The sequence below is a fragment of the Lontra canadensis genome, unplaced genomic scaffold (genome assembly GCF_010015895.1).
Source record: "Lontra canadensis isolate GAN:19392208 unplaced genomic scaffold, GSC_riverotter_1.0 scaffold29, whole genome shotgun sequence".
Taxonomy (NCBI): Eukaryota; Metazoa; Chordata; class Mammalia; order Carnivora; family Mustelidae; genus Lontra; species Lontra canadensis.
In genome coordinates this window covers 7,672,648-7,684,263 of record NW_022631023.1, presented here as the reverse complement: position 1 = coordinate 7,684,263, position 11,616 = coordinate 7,672,648, and positions in this window count along the sequence as shown.

Sequence of the window (11,616 nt, the reverse complement as noted above, 5' to 3'; positions counted from 1 at the left end):
GTCCCTCGGGAGAGGCCGGCGGTGGGACTCCAGGCCGGCCAGCGTCTGCCTCAGGCGGTCATGTTCTCTGCTCAGCTCCCAGAACTTCCTCTCGCTGGACACAGCGGCCTCCCAGCCTCTGGCGGCTCTGTTGTGCTGGAAGAGGACCAGCTCGCGGCAGTGGGAGCTGTGTCTCTGCAGCTCGCGGCGCACGTCTCGGGCCATCTCCTGGCGGAGGCTGCGCAAGCGGCCCGTGAGCTCCAGGTCCCCACGCAGCCGGGCCAGTTGGCTCCGCAGGGCCTCGCGCTGAGCCGCCCCTCGGAACAGGGCTTTGTGCAGGCGCAGGGCGCGTTGGTCCTGCTCGTCCAGTCGCTCCTGCAGGCTCCGCCTCCGCTGCTGAAGGTCACGGTCCAGCTGGGCATGTTCGCGCTGCAGAGCCGCCTCCCGGGTGTGCAGACGGTGGATGTGTCCGGCCAGCTCGGCGATCTCTCGCCTTTCTGCCTCCAGGCGTGTGGCTCTGTCCTGTGGACCCGCTTCGGGCCTTGGAGGGGACACAGGGAAGCCAGCGTCCTCGGGGACAGCCTGCGGCTCAAGGGCTGCCCGGCGGGCGGGGTGGTCGCCATCGCGGGCTCCGCTCTTTGGCGGGACTCCGCGGGTCCCAGCACGGGCGTCACCTGCTGGGAGGTCAGGCGGGGGGCCGGCCTGCAGCCCGGGTCCTGCCCTGGATGGTGACCTCTGGTCCTTCTTCAGGACGTCGGCAGGGCCCCAGAGGACCAGCCTGCTCAGTTGGTGACTCATGGCTGCCAAGCACAAGGTCTGTAAGGAGGGAGGACTGGCCAGCATCCCGGGTGGCCCGCGGCCATCCTGGGCTTGGGTGGTCGGGCCCATATCCTGGCGGCCCGCTCCGCAGACTTGGGGGCGGGCAGAGCACCTTTGTCCCGGCGCCTTCACTCTTCTCGGAGGGAGTCGTCTCCTCAGGAGGAAAAGGAGCAGCACGGTCCCTAGCAGCACCGCCCAGGGCCACCCAGGGATACGTGTCCAGCTTCTGGACGTCAGCAGCAGCGCCTCCCACACGTGCTCCAGGACCACCTGGCACGTGGATCCGCTGGCCGAAGGAGGGGCCTCCATGGCTGCGTCGGGCTCCACAGCTACGCCTCTGAGTGCCAGCATCTGGGGCCCCAAATGGCCACTCAGAACCCTGTGGAGAGTTCCGTGTCTGTTGCCAACCTGTGCGTGGCAACCAGGTCAGAGCAGTTGGCGCGGGGGAGGGGTGGCCAGCCAGGTTCTAGGCAAGAGTTCCTCCTGACTTTGCTGTCCAGGACCAAGTTGTGTCAATCACACAAGCCCAGGGGAGGTGGGAAGGGCGCCTCCCCGCCTAAGCTCAGCCCCTCCAGGCCCACCTGGCCCTCCAGCCAACCTAGGGGCTCGAGGCAGCCTGGGTCCCTTCGCTCTGTGCCCACCAGACAAGTCAGGGCAGACAGAGTGTGAAGGCCTCCTCCCCGGTCAAGTCCCATTCTCCTGATCTGCCACTTCCCTCTGCTGCAGGGACTCTGGTCCTGACTGCAAAGCTCCCAGGTTGTCCCTTCTCTGAGGCTCCCTCCCTTGTCTGTGTGGTCACTCTGGGCAGGCAGGTGACTGTGGGTCTGAGGCCGAAAGTGTCCTCAAAGGTGTGAACTAAGAAACTGGGTTTCCAATCCCAGTTTTATTTTTCCTTTTCAACATTCCTCTGGTTATTCGGGGTCTCTCCTGGTTCCATATAAATTTTATGGTTACTTGTTTCAGCTCTGTGAAATAAGTTGATGGTATTTTGTTAAGTCTTGCATTAAATGTGTAGATTGCTCTGGGTAGGATAGACATCTTAAGAATATTTATTGTTCTAATCTTTGAGCATGGAATATTTTTCCATTTCTCTGTGTCTTCCTGAACTCCTTTTGTGAGTGTTCTGTAGTTTTCTGAATACACAGCCTTTGCCTCTTGGGTTAGGTTGATTCCTAAGTATGTTATGTTTTTGAGTGCAGTTGTAAGTGAGATTGATTCCTTAATTTCTCTTTCTTCTGACTCATTGTTAGTGTATAGAAATGCAAATAAATTCTGTGTATTGATTTTGTATACTTTCACATTGCTGAACTCCTGTATGAGTTCTAGCAATTTTGGGGTGGAGTCTTTTGGGTTTTCTGCATCAAGTATCATGTCATTTGCAAAGAGCAGGAGTTTAACTTCTTTGCCAATTTCAATGCCTTTATCTCTTTTTGTTGTCTGATTGCTTAGTACCATGCTGAAAAACAGTGGTTATGGTGGAGATCCCTGCTGTATTCCTGACCTTAGGGGAAATGCTCTCAGTTTTTTCCCATTGGGAATGATATTTGCTGTTGGCTTTTCTTATATGGCTTTTATGATATTCAAGTATCTTCCTTCTATTCCTACACTGTGAAGAGTTTTAATCCAGAAAGGATGCTGTACTTTGTCAAGTGCTTTTTCTGCATCTATTGAGAGGATCATATGGGTTTTGTCCTTTCTTTTGTTTATTTAGTGTATCACAATGATTGATTTGTGGATGATAAACCACCCTTGCAGCCCAGGAATAAATCCCACTGGGTTGTGGTAAATAATCCTTTTAGTGTACTGTTGGATCCTACTGGCTAGCATTTTGGTGAGAATTTTTACATCCATGTTTATCAGGAATATTGGTCTGTAAATCTGCTTTTTGATGGGCTCTTTGTCTGGTTTGGGGATTGAGGTAATCCTGGACTCATAGAATATGTTTGGAAGTTTTCCTTCCATTTCTAGTTTCTGAAACAGCTTCAGAAGAATAGGTACTAATTCTTCTTTGAGTGTTTGGTAGAATTCCCCAGGGAAGCCATCTGACCCTGGACTTTTGCTTGTTGGGAAATTTTTGATGACTGCTTCAGTTTCCTTGCTGGTTACGGGTCTGTTCAGGTTTTGTATTTCTTCCTGTTTCAGTTCTGGTAGTTCATACGTCTCTATGAATGCATCCATTTCTTCCAGATTGCCTAATTTGTTGGCGTATAGTAGTTCATAATATGTTCATATAATTGTTCGTATCTCCTTGGTGTTGGTTGTGATCTCTCCTCTTTCATTCATGATTTTAATTTATTTGGGTCCTTTCTCTTTTCTTTTTGATAAGTCTGGCCAGGGGTTTATCAATCTTATTAATTCTTTCAAAGAACAAGCTCCTAGTTTTGTCGATCTGTTCTACTGTTCTTTTGGTTTCTATTTCATTGTTTTCTGCTCTAGTCTTTATTAATTCTCGTCTCCTGTTGGGTTTAGGCTTTATTTGATCTTCCTTCTCCTTTAGGTGAAAGTTTAGTTTGTGTATTTGAATATTTTGTATTTCTCTATACTCCCCTCATAGGACTGCCTTTGCTGCACATCAAACATTTTGAACAGTTGTGTTTTCATTTTCATTTGTTTCGATGAATTTTAAAAATTCTTCTTTAATTTCCTGGCTGACCCATTCATTCTTTAGTAAGGTACTCTTTAGCGTCCCTGTATTTGAGTTCCTTCCAAATTTCCTCTTGTGATTGAGTTCTAGTTTCTAAGCATTGTAGTCTGCAAATATGCAGGGAATGATCCCAGTCTTTTGGTACCTGTTGAGACCTGATTTGTGACCCAGTATGTGATCTGTTCTGGAGAATGTTCCATGTGCACTAGAGAAGAATGTATATTCTGTTGTTTTGGTATGGAATGCTCAAAATACATCTGTGAAGTCCATCCAGTCCAGTGTGTCATTCAAAATCCTTGTTTCCTTGTTTATCTTTTGCTTAGATGATCTGTCCATTGTAGTGAGTGGTTTAATGTCCCCTAATGGTGTTGTATTATTATCAATATGTTTCTTAAATTTTGTTATTATTTGATTTATATAATTGGTTGCTGCCATATTAGGGGCATAAATGTTTATAATTGTTACATCTTCTTGTTGGATAGACCCTTTATGTATGATATAGTGTCCTCCCTCACCTCCTGTTACAGTCTTTGGTTTAAAATCTACTTTGTCTGATGTAGGGATTGCCATCCCAGATTTCTTTTGATGTCCATTAGCATAATAAATGATCCTCCATCCCCTTACTTTAAATCTGGAGGTGTCTTTGGGTCTAAAATGGGTCTTTTGCATGCAGCACATTTATGGGTCTTGCTTTTTTATCCAATCTGAAACCCTATGTCTTTTGATCAGCACATTTAGCCTATTTACATTCAGGGTAATTATTGAAAGATATGAATTTAATGCCATTGTATTGCCTGTACAGTCACTGTTTCTGTGTATTGTCTCTGTTCCTCTCTGGTCTATATTACTTTGGGGCTCTTTCTTCACTTAAAGGATCCCCTTTAATTTTTCTTATCGGGCTGGTTTAGTGATCACAAATTCTTTTAGTTACTGTTTGTCCTGGAAGCTCTTTATCTCTCCTTCTATTCTGAATGTCTCCAAGTATTCTTGGCTACATATTTTTCTCATTTAGTACCCTGAATATATCATGCCCATCCTTTCTGGCCTGCCAGATCTCTGTGGATAGGTCTCCTGCTGGTCTTATGTTTCTACCTCTGTAGGTTTAGGACCTCTGTCAAGCGCTGCTTTCAGGATTTTCTTTGTCTCTGAAATTTGCAATCTTCACTATTATACATCAGGGTAGTCATATATTTTTACTGATTTGGGGGGGCGTTCTTTGTACCTCCTGGACTTGAATGCCTGCTTCCTTCCACAGATTTGGGAAGTTCCAGCTCTACTTTGCTCAAATATACCTTCTGTCCCCTCCTTTCCTCTTCCTCTGGGACCCCAATTATTCTAATATTATTTCATTTTATGGTATCACTGATCTCTTGAATCCTCCCCTTGTGGTCCAGTATTTATCTCTCTCTGTCTCAGTTTCTTTATTCTCCATAAGTTTATTTTCTATATTACTGATTCTCTCTTCTGTCTTATTTATCCTAACAGTAAGAGCCTCCATTTTTTATTGCATCTCATTAATAGCCTTTTTGATTTTGACCTGATTAGATTTTATTTTTTTATTTCTCCAGAAAGAGATTCTATAGTGTCTTCTGTGCTTTTTTCCAGCCCTGCCAATATCTTTATAATTGTCATTCTAAACTCTAGTTCTGGCATCTTACTTATCTCCATACTGATTATGTCCCTGGCAGTCAGTACTGCTTCTTGTTTTCTTTTTTGAGGTGAGTTTTTCCATCTCGTTATTTTGTCCAGAGAAGAATAGATGGACAAGAGAACAAAATACTAAAATGGCAACAATGACCCCAGAGAAATATACACTAAACAAATCAGAAGAGAGCCAAAACCAAAGAAAAAAATTAAAATTAAAAAAAAAAAAAGAAAGAGAATTTAATCAGAATGGTGAACAGAATAATGCAATACACTGGATCCTGTGTATATTTTGGTCTGTGTGTTAGGAAAGTAGATCCCAAAACTGTAAAGAATGAAAAACTTATATATAAACAAAAATAAAATTAAATACATTGAAAGAATAGATTGTAACTGTAATGGTGAAAATTTAAAAAGGCTTTAACAAAGTAAAACCAAAAAAAAAAAAAAGAAAGAAAAAAGAGCAAATATGATTAGAGAGGTGAAGAGAACAAAGCCACACACTATATTCTCAGTGTATTTTGCCTTTTTTTTTTTAGAAGAAACTGCATCCCCAAATTGTAAAGAATGAAAAGATTATGTATACAAAAATAAAGTTAAATATAATGAAAGTTTAGAATATAACTGTAAAAACAAAAACTATAAAACATTTTTAATAGAGTTGATAAAATAAGAAATTTATTGAAAAAGGAAAGAGGAAAAAAATTAAAATTGGAAGACTAAAGAATCGTGGAGAAAAGAACATGAATTCTATATACTGCTTTCCTCTAGGGTTGGAGTTTTGCAGTTCAGTGTAACATGTAAACTTGGTCTTAGCCCGAGGTTCTTGCTGATCTTCTAGGGGAGGAGCCTGTTACCCTGATTCTCAAGTGCCTTTGCCCCTGACGGAGTTGTACCACCCTTGCTAGGGGCCAGGCTAACTAATCTGCCCCTGATTGCTCTATGTGGCTTTTATTCCCTGAAGGCACTCGATGCTCACCTGGACCGTGACCAAGCTTTTTTTTTTTTTTTTTTTTTAAGATTTTATTCATTCATTTGACAGAGAGAGACACAACTAAAGACGGAATACAGCAGGGAGAGGGGTAGTGGGAGAAGCAGGCCTCCTGCAGAGCAGGGAGCCTGATGCCGGCAGATCCCAGAACCCTGAGATCATGCCCTGAGCCGAAGGCAGACGCCCAATGACTGAGTCACCCAGGTGCCCCTCGAGTGTTTCTATCTCAGGCTTGTGACCCCATTTCGAGTCTCCTACCCTGCAGTGAGCTGCGGTGCGCTCCCATATCGCTCCTCCTGTGGAAGAAGGGGGTTCTTGCTGGTTCTGCGATTTTTTTGGGCCCCTGCTTGGAGAGTAGTCACCCAACCATGCTATGGTTTGTGGTTTATGGCAACCCCGAGCTGAGAGCGCTCTCCTGGGCTTGCTGATTGCAGCCAGCTTCCCCGCTCCAATACCTGGGAAGTCTGCTGCACTCAGGCACCTGCGATCTTCCTGTGACCCCAAGGATCCAGGGACCACACTGTCCCACATAGGATTCCACTCCAACTTTGCTGCCTGAGTGCCTTTCAGGCAGGGACACACCTCACGAAGCCGACTTGTAAAAGTCCTGATTTTGTGCTCTGCTGCTCTATCACTTTCCGGTAGCCGGCTCATGGAGGCTCCCTCCCCTCGCAGTTTATCTTCCCATCTATCACCTCGGATTCACTTCTCTGCATCTCCTACCTTGCAGAAAGTGGTCGCTTTTCTATTTGTAGAGTTGCAGCTACTCTTTTCTTCCATCTCAGGCTGTTCGCAGGTGTTCAGAATGATTTGATAGTTATCTAGCGGAACTCCTGGGACCAGACCAAACTAAGGTCTCCGACTCTTCTGCCATTTTGAACTCAGCTCATGTATACGCTTACTGCATTCTCTTATTATTTACATCAGGGCCTAATATTTGCATAAAGAATGATGGTCATAAAGATGATAAACAATCCCCTTTTGAAATAGGGAAACAGATTCAGCGCGGCTCAGTAAACCACTCAAGACCTTACAGCTAGAATGTGGTTGACACTAGACTAGATCCCCACATTCTCCATCCCACCACACCCTTTTAACCAATTGCTATTATGACTCCTCAGGTCGCCAATCCCTTCTAGAAAGCTCACATTTACAGGACATTTCCTGTGCCCTGCGTCACTGAAAGAAAATGAAAATCTTCTCAATGACTAATGTGAATGGAATGTCACTGTACAGTTAACAGATAAGGTCTCCTGTGTCTTTTCTACCCCATAGCAGCAACTTCATGATTAGGGTTTTGACAGGTGAGGGTTAGGATCCTTCTCACTCTAACAGTCTATGAGTTTATGATGTCTCGGGTGTCTTCTGCTGAGGACAGGGCCCCTTTCTATAGTGGTCTGAATTAACGTACCTTGAGTATGTTGGACTCTTTCAGGTCAGGACCCTGGAACACTGGGCTTCCACCCTCCACTCTGTCTAGCTGCAAAGCACATAGCCCAGGCATTTACTCCTGTTTTCTGCTTCCACTCTGAATTCTTGCCTTCATCCCTGTCCTTTTTGGAGTAGACAGTCTAAAAGGAAATTTCAAGGTCCCATTTTGGCAACACCTGAGCGTGACCAGCTCCCTACTGTCCTCCAGACCCCACCCCCTCTCCCCGGCCACCAGTCTTTCCAGCCAGAGCAAGTCAGAGGGTCCTGTGACAATCAATGACATCCCTGTCCCCCAAGTCACCTCATTCAGAGTTTCACTAAAGCCACTACAGCCGTTCCTCTGGGTTTACAATGCTCCCAGTCAGGCTCCCCACAAATCTTCAGGAAACCCACCCATTGTGGGACAGAGAGGAAAGCCGGAAGCAGATGGCCACCCCCTTTCAAGCCTGGAGTTAAGTATATTCCTCTTGCTTTTAACCATTTCCTGCTTTTAGCTGCTTGCCTACTGAAGCCAGCCCTTGCTGTTTTGCAATTCTATGGTGGCTTTATTTTTACTCAAATATTTATTGGGTACCCAGTATATGCCAAGCACTGAGGGTAAAAAAAAGCCAAGTGAGCTAGGTCTCTGGCTTTGCAGGGCCCTTTTCTCCTGGCTGAGGGAAAAAGGAACTTGCAATGAAAATGCAGGGAGATAAAAGTCTTGATAAAAGCTTTGACCAGGGAATAAGGCCTTCTAGGGGAGAGAAGAGTGCACAGGAATGAACCAGTCATGTTCTGTGGGCTCAACAGGGTGAGAAGGACTGAGGGGTCAGATCATGACTGGGTGAGAAACCAACGGGTAGGACTGTTATCCCCCAAACAATGGGCCTCCTTCAGGTGGTTCAGCAGGCAATGTTGTGATTCTGCATTTGTGAAACAGTCGAGGCAGCCCCAAGCAAGAGGGTGACAAAGCAAGGAAACAGGGAAGCAAGAAGGGAGCTTTTGCTCTATTCTTTTTTCTTCTGTTTGGATTTTCAACCCAGGTACTTGGATCGTTTTTATTTTAAAAATTAAACATTTGTTTTCTGGGCAATGGGATTAGTGGCTCCTTTTGTCTTATGCTCTCTACTCTTGATGTTCTATGTTTAAGAAGAAGATGTAATGAATAATTTTTGCTTCTAAAAGTCTAGAAGTAAATTCAGATGTGGGAATGGACAGACATGTTTGTTTTCCTCCATAAATGGACTTCTGACTGTTTGGCCCTGCCCTTAATCTACTAATAGTACATGAAGGTAGAAAGCTATTATTTTTACTTTGGGGATCTAGAAGGTAACTGACTCAACAAGTTTATCACGATGGACAACAGATAAATGATTAGAGATCTTTTAGGGACTAGGGGCTGGGGGAGACAGTGATGGCAAGGAGATAACATGAGAGAGTTTTTTGGGATGATGGAACTGGTTTGTATCTAAATCCTGGTGGTGGTTGCATGAATTTATACATGTGTTAAAATTTGTGGGATTATATATATAGAAAAAGTAAATTTTACTGTGTTAATTAAAAAGTAATACTAGAACACACACACACACACACACACACACACACACACACACACAAGAAGTTAAAAGACTTAGCAACACAGAGGTCCTCCTTAGATACTCCATCCAATAAGAATGCCCAAAGCTATAGTTTCTCAAACTGGAGGTACCTGGGGTGAACTGCAGACTGTGCAGAAACACTAGTTTGGGAAATACTGCAGTGGTAGAACTAACTAGCTACAGGGTAATCATTAGCAGTATTGTATCCCTTCCACGGAAATTCCTTCTGGCTTTGCTGACTGAAACAATCTTTCCTCTGGTGCTAGAGGAATGCCAGCCATTTTAAGATCAGAAGAGAACATTTCCTGCTTCTATACAAATCATTGGACAGTTTCCCCTAAAGTTTTATGATTGCCTAAAACGTCATACGGGATGGAGGAAAAGAGAGGAAGCAAATAGCAGGAGCTCATCATTCATTTAAAAAAAAAACAACAACAAAATCGTATGTATGGTGTGCCAGATGTGATGTAGTTATGTTAGGGCAAAAATATAGGATGCTTGCCCTTAGAGTACTGATAGGGAAGAAACAGGCATGCAAACACAAGATAATAGAGTAATACCACTGCGACAACCACATAAATGTCTTTTGAAGTGAGTTGAAGCACAATAGCAAAAATGTTGAAGATAGTAGCAGTAAATGCACATATTAATAAACATTGTAGGAATATCACATGATGTCCATTACATACTTACATTAGAAAGTCATGAAAAGAAGTAAAAACTCAAGAACTGTTGAGCTAATGAACCGTTGAAGTAAGTGACCTTTGTAGATTTCTGTACCTTCTACCTAATTTTTAATTCCATCTACTTAATTGTTTTTCACAGTTTCATTAGGGCATTTTTTCCCCAACCTGTTAATTTCGAGGAAGCTATTATATAGGTATGAATCAATATATTAAAGTGTATTTCTTTTCAAGTCTTGCCAAAATGTTGCAAAATACTGTTTCAAGCTATTCCAAAAACAGGGCAAAATATATACTATTACATTTTTAAGTTAATCTTTCACATTTTCTATTTAACATTTACCTTGATGTCATGGGAAAAGAAAATGTTAACTATAAGTCATGAAAAAATATTAGTAAACATTCTTATATGATAGGAAAGTTGTGAATATGTCCTCCTTCCTTTTTAAAATCTTTTTTTTTAAAGATTTTTATTTATTTGTCAGAGAGAGAGAGCACAAGCAGGGCAAGTGGCAGGCAGAGGGAGAAGCAGTCTCCCCACTAAGCAAGGAGCCCCATGTGGGACTCAATTCCAGGACCCTGGGTTCAGGACCTGAGCCAAAGACAGACACTTAACTGACTGAGCCACCCAGGCATTCCTATTGTCCTCCTTTTTAAAAAAAATGGCACGATCAGAGCCACATCTTGACATAGAACAACCTTGTAAGCAACCTCATGATGGTGGGAGGATGGAGGCAGGGCACTCAGTCAGGTGCCTGGTAGGGAGGAGGTAGGAGAGTGAGGGTAGAGGAGGAGGCAGGGAAAAGATCCGGGTTAGATCCACTTGGAACAGTGTTTCTTTTCTTTTTTCCTTTATTTTTTTCTACAGTAAAATTTTTAAAAACTCAAAATTAAAAATAAAAAAATTAAAATAACGTCAATAAAAATCTCATTTCTCTCGCAAATGAGCATGCAATATACACAGGCAGGGCATAAGTAGCCTTTAATAAACTTATATAAAAACAGAAGATATTATATAGTCAAAGAAATGCAAATTAAAGCAAGAGAGTGGTAGGGTGTGCGGAAAAGTCATTCTCACTACTTTTAGGCCTGCAAATTGGTGAAATCACTTCTGAGGGATATTTCGACGATGAGAATCAGCTTTTTAAGGATGCATGCATGCCCTTCCCTTACCCTAAGGAATAGCTGGACAGGTGTGTAAAATGTATATATGTGATGTTTATGCAGCTTTATTTGTAATAAAACAAGGAAAAACTTCCTTAAAAATAGAGAAGCAGTGAAATGAATTATGATCCACTCAACTGATAGAATACTTATAGTTGTTAGAATAATTACCTAAATTTTACTTGATTAACAGAAAAATGTGTTCATAATTGTGAGTAAAGGAGGCATAAAATGTACCTATATGTGTCATATGTATGTGTTTGCACTCATGTCTCCCCAAGAAGATCTGGGAGGATACATGACAGTATGAAAATATTAATAAGGTTTATCTCTGGGTGGTATCTATGAGTAATCTGTACCTATTTATTGTTTGCATATTGTAAAACCATTTGTAAAGACCGTATATTACTTTTATTTTTTTGGTTTTGGACCTCAGGTATAGAGAACTGAGTGCAGTTGACCCTAGAGTAACATGGGTTTGCCTGCATGGGTCCACTTAGATGTGGATTTTTGTTGGTTATAAAGTATTTTGTCTTCTTTATAACTTTTTAAAATATTGTCTTTCTCTAGCTTACTTTATTGTAGGAATACTGTACATAATCTGTATGACATACAAAATATGTGTTAATCATCTCTATATGTTATTGGTAAGGCTTCTGGTCAACAATAGACTATTAAAAGTTA